This window comes from Nanorana parkeri, unplaced genomic scaffold, assembly GCF_000935625.1.
Source record: "Nanorana parkeri isolate BGI_ZX_2015 unplaced genomic scaffold, ASM93562v1 scaffold901, whole genome shotgun sequence".
NCBI lineage: Eukaryota > Metazoa > Chordata > Amphibia > Anura > Dicroglossidae > Nanorana > Nanorana parkeri.
The window spans coordinates 196,885-203,995 of NW_017307169.1; positions in this window are offsets into that span (position 1 = coordinate 196,885).

Consider the following 7,111-nt stretch of genomic DNA (forward strand, 5'->3'; position numbering starts at 1 on the left):
AGGGGGGGGGGGGGGGGGACACATTTGGCTGTGGAAGAGCTTTTAAAAATCGTTAGTGGTACTCTGGGATGTCTCTAAGTTGTAGAGCTGTGAGGGAAGCACAACACTCCTCTCCCAATTGGAGCTGAATGTGGTGACGGGATAGAAGTTTCCTTGGATAGATTTTGAGGTATCCCTAGACAATATACACCATTATGTTCTTGTTTGGACAAATATACTTTTATTTACAGAAAAGCCCTGGGGCCATGCTGAAAAACGTATGAAACGAATTTGGACTTTTTAAGTCTTGAGCCTTTGATGTACCCAGGCAGTGATGTGCCCAGTATTAATCACATGGTTGGCTATGACTATTGTTATGCCTTTGCATGCAGTTTATCAATACATATGTCTACCTGTATTAATAAGGGCCCTTTTAAACAGCCAATCACAGTTTGCTATTTCCCAGTTTGCATTTATGCATTTAAGGTATGTTCTTGTTACAGTTCCATGTACAGAGTGTCATTTTGCCAAGGTGCATCCTCAATTCATTTTTATAGAAAATCATTTTGAGACTTTTTTGCTTACTATTTCTGTTTAACTTCATAATTATTTTGTTTTTAAATTCATAATGAAGTCCTTAGGAATTTGTAAACGGCACAATGCCATTGTGTTGTAAGAGATGATTCTAGTTCACAGAACAATATAAACTGAAAAATATAGGCCAGTAACTCTTACGTCTTTGTATTACTACATATAGAGTTTGCTCCTTCAAACACCCTGTAAAGTAATGTACTTTTGTTAACCATTATTAACATGTTTGCAACTACAACTGCATAAATTAACAACAGTAAAGCATGAATACCAAAATCAAAAATAATCCCATCATGTCATCACCTCATCAAAATAGTGAGGAATATCATTCTACTGCTGCTACTGTTGAGGAGGCTCCAGCAATCACAGGCTAGGTTGTGAATCTTGATCCTCATCAGAAAATAACTTATGGGTTTGCTTTGTGGCGTGAGGTGGGGGAATGTTACAAATATTGGGAACAATATTTTAGAAAGTACTTTTGCTCCCTGGTTTTTTTACCTTACAGTAGGTGAATTTGAGTTTGGAAAGTTCCTGAACTGTTGAGTAAATGCTACTCTTGACACTATTTGGAGTAAGCTGTGCACATGGAATACCCGTGTGAGGCTGCAGATGGAATACTGAAGAGACATCCTATGACAATAGGAAAGCACATGTGGTTGCCTACATAGAGTAAACTACCTAAAGCAAGAAGTTGCTACTGATAATGAGCACAAATATGTTGTTTTATTGTATTTTGGGGTATCCTGTTCTCTCATCTTCTTCCCTGTGTGTGTGTTCAGCAATAAAACTACAAAACCCTACTTAAAGTGACATTAAACCCTCAGATTTTGTAACATAAAACAATACTGTAACGTGTGCCTTACTGTAATCCATGGTAGTTTCCCTTCTCTTTGCTGCTCTTCCTTTTAAATCTGTATCTGTTCTCATGCTGGGCAGAACTTCTGTTTTGCAGCAGACTGCCTTGTCTCATGAATGGATATATGGGGTTGATTTACTAACCTTATAAACACACCACGAACATGTATACACCTCTGTAGTGTGTTCCCTCCCAGCATGATCTATGGGTGGAATCTAAACACCTTTGTAGTGTGTACACACCCAGCAGGTGTGTTGTGCAAAGCCAAGCATGAATTACAAGGTGATGTTGTGTAAATTAGCTCTATGTTGTGTTGCTTGCGTTGATGAATGCAGGAATGTAAATGCATGAGCTAACCATTTTTGTCTAAACTGTGAAGCAGCATTATATATGCATCATGTGCATGATTTTTCCATATATGGCATTAGTGGAAATATGCTTTTAAAGGATTTTTGGTTGATAAATACGTTTTGCTGTGTGAAAATCACACGCACCTAGTGCGTGCATGTGTTTAGGTTAGTAAATCACCCCCATGGTGTCTGTGTACAGGTTTGTATAGGTTTGTAACCTGAGCCAGGAAGAGGCCCTGAGCTGCAAAGGGAAGTTCTCCCCAAGCATTAGAAGACATGAGGATTTAAAAGGAAGAGCAGCAAAGAGAAGGGAAACTACCATGGATTAAAGTAAGGCACACATTACAGTATTGGTTTATGTTAAAAAATCTGAGGGTTTAATGTCACTTTAAGTGACTCAAACCCATCTATTTATACATCCACAAGCGCCAAAGATCCAGCACTGAGAAGTGAAAGAGCCTGAGAGTTTAATTCAAGTAACTAGACTGGGGCATTCAGAGTGTATATCTGTTAAGCCGTTTAGCATTCATCTCCCATGACCCAGGGAATAGTGATGTTGCACACATTTCCAGTGATAGCTCTACATACTCAGAATTTTGTTAAAAAAAGAACAGCGTTATATGATTCTTTATGTGTTGCTTTTCTTTTCATTAATAAGTGAGTTGATCACCTAAGTTTTCCCACTATTTGTCTTTCACCAAATGTTTATTATTGTTTGCACTTGTGTACACCAATACACGTGACAAGGTTAGTGAGCTGACGCAGCAGCCGCAGCATTTAAAGTGAGCATTGCATTGTCAAAGCATATAAAAACATAACAAAAATACTGTATATATTGTGGCAAAGAAGATGAGGGATAGCAGTCACATAGCAGAATATGCATAACATCCCTACTAATTCTATAGGATCTGCCATGAGCTGCCAAGAACCTTGTGTGGTCTCTAGATCTAGTTACTAACCTCATGAACAGCAACTAAGGTGAAGGAGAGAATAACTACTACACTCCTCTACTAAGGTGTGAGAAAGGGGGAAATTGTATTGAGATTAAAGGCAACATTAGGAATAGTTAAGAGTCAGAAAGGGAAGAAAAACAATAATTGAAGAGAAGCCGAGAGAGTAAAGGCAATAAAAGGTTTAGAGGCTCAGTGAGAGAGACAAGTTAAAGAGAAGGGGTTGAGGAGGGGAATTCCCCAAAAGACAATCATTCAATAAAGAGAAGACACCTGAGCTGCATCAAAATAATGGGGGCTAGAATACATTATCCAAGGTCTCAGAATTTTTTTAAACTTATCATGGGAGTCCTCTAAAATTGCTAACAATTGTTTATTAATTCATAGTATTTGTAATTCTATTCTTCACTTCTGAGAAGTTAAGGCCTGAAGACTTTCAGGACCTAGCAATAGTTTGTTTAGTAGCCATGAAAATTTAGGTAATTCAAATCTGATTTTATGTAAACGAACAGGGGTATAATACAACCGAAATAGGCTAACATATTCTTATAACAGGAGGCTATATTTTCCAAATTGCCATCCAGTCTTCATCAGTGATACTAAAACCCAGCTCCTCTAATTGATAGGAAACAGGTATGACGGAAAATTTAGTTGACAGCGATGATTGGATCAACGTAATCAGACCCAGTGAATGTGGATCATTAAGAAATCTAAATTCAAAGGGAGTAAGGGAATACGGAGGAGAATGCGGTTGAAGGAGGAAACAGATATATTGCCATAGCTGAAGGTAACGAAAAGATTCTGATTGAGGCACTTTGTGCGATGAATGCAGCTGAGTCAAAGAACAAATTCCTCGATCAGATAGGAGGGAGTGAACATCATAGAAACCAGATTTATTACACCAAGAAAACTGACCAGGATTATCCATGCCCGGGGAAAACAATGGGCACCATGTAAGAGAAAAAAGAGGAAGATGAGGAGGAGCAAAATTACTGGAATATTTAAAGTGACACTAAACTCAGGAGTTAAATCTTAAAAATACATTCAAGTACCTTAACTATTAAGAAAAATTTATCTTATTTGTATATCACTCACAATTACTGCTGTAGAATCATTTCTGAATTGGTGCTGACATTTGTAAAGTAGCCACCACTCCAAGCTCGCTCACATGATGGACTACAATCTCACGTTTAGTTTACTAATTTGTATTGAAGTTATAGTCTATCATGCGAGCGAGCTTGGAGCGGTGACTATTTAACAACACACATAGGGAGCATGGAGAACAAAAGTAGCCACCCTCCAGGAGGGACAGGGACAGTGTCAGCACCAATTCAGTGTCAGCTGAGTGACACACAAATAAGCCACATGTTTGCTGAGGTTGAATAAAGATAAAGGTCCATCAGGTTCAACCTATATAGTGTGTGTGTGTGTGTGTATACTGCTCGGAATTTCGATAACCCTGTATGTTTTGTGAACTGAGGAACTCATACAAGTGTTTTTTGAAGCAGTTTATGTTTTCTGCTGATGCAGCTATCTGTGGAAGTGAATTTCCACATTTTTACCACTGTCAAAGTAAAATACCCCTTACACAGTTTGCGATTATACCTCCTCCCCTCCAACTTCTTGTTGTGTCCTCACGTCTTCCTCACTGTACTTGGTTTTAGAAATGCATTCCAAATACTGCAGTCCCAATTGATGAGTTTGTAAACTGTGATCATGTCACCTCTTAAGTGTCTCTTCTCTAATTTTTGTAGACGTTCCTGAAAACTGACACTCTCCATCCCCCTTATTAATTTGGTTGCCCTTCTCTGTACGTTTTCTAGCTCACGAACATCCCGCTTAAGGATTGGTGACCAGAGTTGCACCGCGTACTCAATATGGGGCCTTACTAGTATTGCCCATCGACCTCAGTTCAGTGGTGTATTTTGGTTTTGTGCTGCCGTGGGCAAGACTGAACTCGAGCGCCCCCTAATCTAAATTTGCCCCGCCCCTTCCTATTTAAGACCAACCCCTTCCTCACTAAACTCCACCTTCTTTAGGCTTCCTTTCTGTACATTAAAAGTAGATAACGAATGCCTATATTTTCACTGTCTTTGACCATCTCCTGTAACATGCAAGCAGTCTCTGACCCTCTAAATTAACATGTCAGCAGTCTCTGACCCTCTCAATTAACATGTCAGCAGTCTCTAACCATCTCCTGTAACATGCCAGCAGTCTCTGACCATCTCCTGTAACATCCCATCAGTCTCTCACCATCTCCTGTAACATCCCATCAGTCTCTGACCATCTCCTGTAACATCCCATCAATCTCTGACCATCTCTTGTAACATCCCATCAGTCTCTGACCATCTCATGTAACATGACAGCAGTCTCTGACCATCTCGTGTAACATGACAGCAGTCTCTGACCATCTCATGTAATATGACAGCAGTCTCTGACCATCTCATGTAACATGACAGCAGTCTCTGACCATCTCATGTAACATAACAGCAGTCTCTGACCATCTCATGTAACATGGCAGCAGTCTCTGACCATCTCATGTAACATGACAGCTGTCTCTGACCATCTCATGTAACATGACAGCTGTCTCTGACCATCTCCTGTAACATGACAGAAGTCTCTGACCATCTCCTGTAACATGGCAGAAGTCTCTGACCATCTCCTGTAACATGCCAGCAGTCTCTGACCATCTCAATTAACATGCCAGCCGTCTCTGACCGTCTCAAATAACATGCCAGCAGTCTCTGACCGTCTCAAATAACATGCCAGCAGTCACTGACTGTCTCAATTAACATGCCAGTAGTCTCTGACCGTCTCAATTAATATGCCAGCAGTTTTTGACCATCGCCTGTAACATGACAGAAGTCTCTGACCGTCTCCTGTACGTCCCATCAGTCTCTGACCATCTCCTGTAACATGCCAGCAGTCTCTAACCGTCTCAATTAACATGCCAGCAGTCTCTGACCATCTCAAATAACATGCCAGAAGTCTCTGACTGTCTCAAATAACATGCCAGCAGTCACTGACTGTCTCAATTAACATGCGAGCAGTCTCTGACCATCTCAATTAATATGCCAGCAGTCTCTGACTGTCTCCTGTAACATGACAGAAGTCTCTGACCGTCTCCTGTAACGTCCCATCAGTCTCTGACCATCTCCTGTAACATCCCATCAGTTTCTGACCATCTCCTGTAACATTGCATCAGTCATTCCCCCCCTCCATGTGCTATGATCTTCATTCCCCCCCTCCATGTGCTATGATCCTCATTTCCCCCCTTCATGTGCTATGATCCTTATCCACCCCCTCCATGTGCTATGATCCTCTTCATTCATGTGATCAGTGTGGGGGCAGGGATTATTACCTGGTCTGTGAGGACTCCGTGAATATACACTCACCAGCTGGGACACTCAGAAGATGAGCTGCATTTGCATGGGTGTTTGTTGCTGGGCTCTGTCGTTGGCTGGTAAGCTGCATACTCCCCAGGGAGAGATAGATCACTGTCATGATAAGACGCTGCTCTGTGTGCTCTGTGTGCCGCTTCTGCTGCCTTTGATCTATGGGCACTTACTTCTGCTCCGTGACAGTGTAAAATGAAAGCAAAAGCAACACAGCTGTGAGGAGCTCCTTAGGCTGTCCCTGCTGACTGCCTCGCTTGTTTGTGGGCGGCGTATTTGCCACCCTCCTGGTAAGTGCTGCCCAAGGCAAACGCCTTGTTTGCCTTGCGGTGGATACACCCCTGCCTCCGTTTGTAAACTAACCGTTTGTGGGGTACTGTGTCAAATGCCTTTGCAAAGTCTAGAACGACTAATCCAACTGGGATTTCCTTGTCCACCTTACAACTTACTTCCTCATAGAATGTTAACAGATTTGTCCCACAATAATGGCCTTTCATAAATCCGTGTTGGTTTGGACTTATGAGACTATTCACACAAGCAAATTGTTGAATAAAATCTCTTACCTTTCCCTCACAAATCTTGCAAATTACTGATGTAAGGCTGACTGGCCTGAAGTTACCTGGTACACATCTTGAACCTTTCTTGAATATCAGCACCACATTCACTTTATTCCAGTCCTCAGGTAGCTGTCCCTTCCTCAATGTGTCCCTAAAAATAAAAAACATTGGTCTGGCAATAACCAGACTCAGCTCTTTGAGGACCCGCGAATGTAAGCCATCTTGTTACAGAGATTTATATGTGTTTAGCTTTTCAAGCCTCTTTCTTACCTCCACCTCTGTTAGCCATTGGGCTTCGTCTAGTTCAAAATTAGAATAGGGTTTACTAGGGATGCACCAATACCGATACTAGTATCGATATCGGTGCCGATACCGAGTATTACACAGTATTACACGGCGCCCGGCTTCCATGATTGGCCAGCAAGACGGCTCC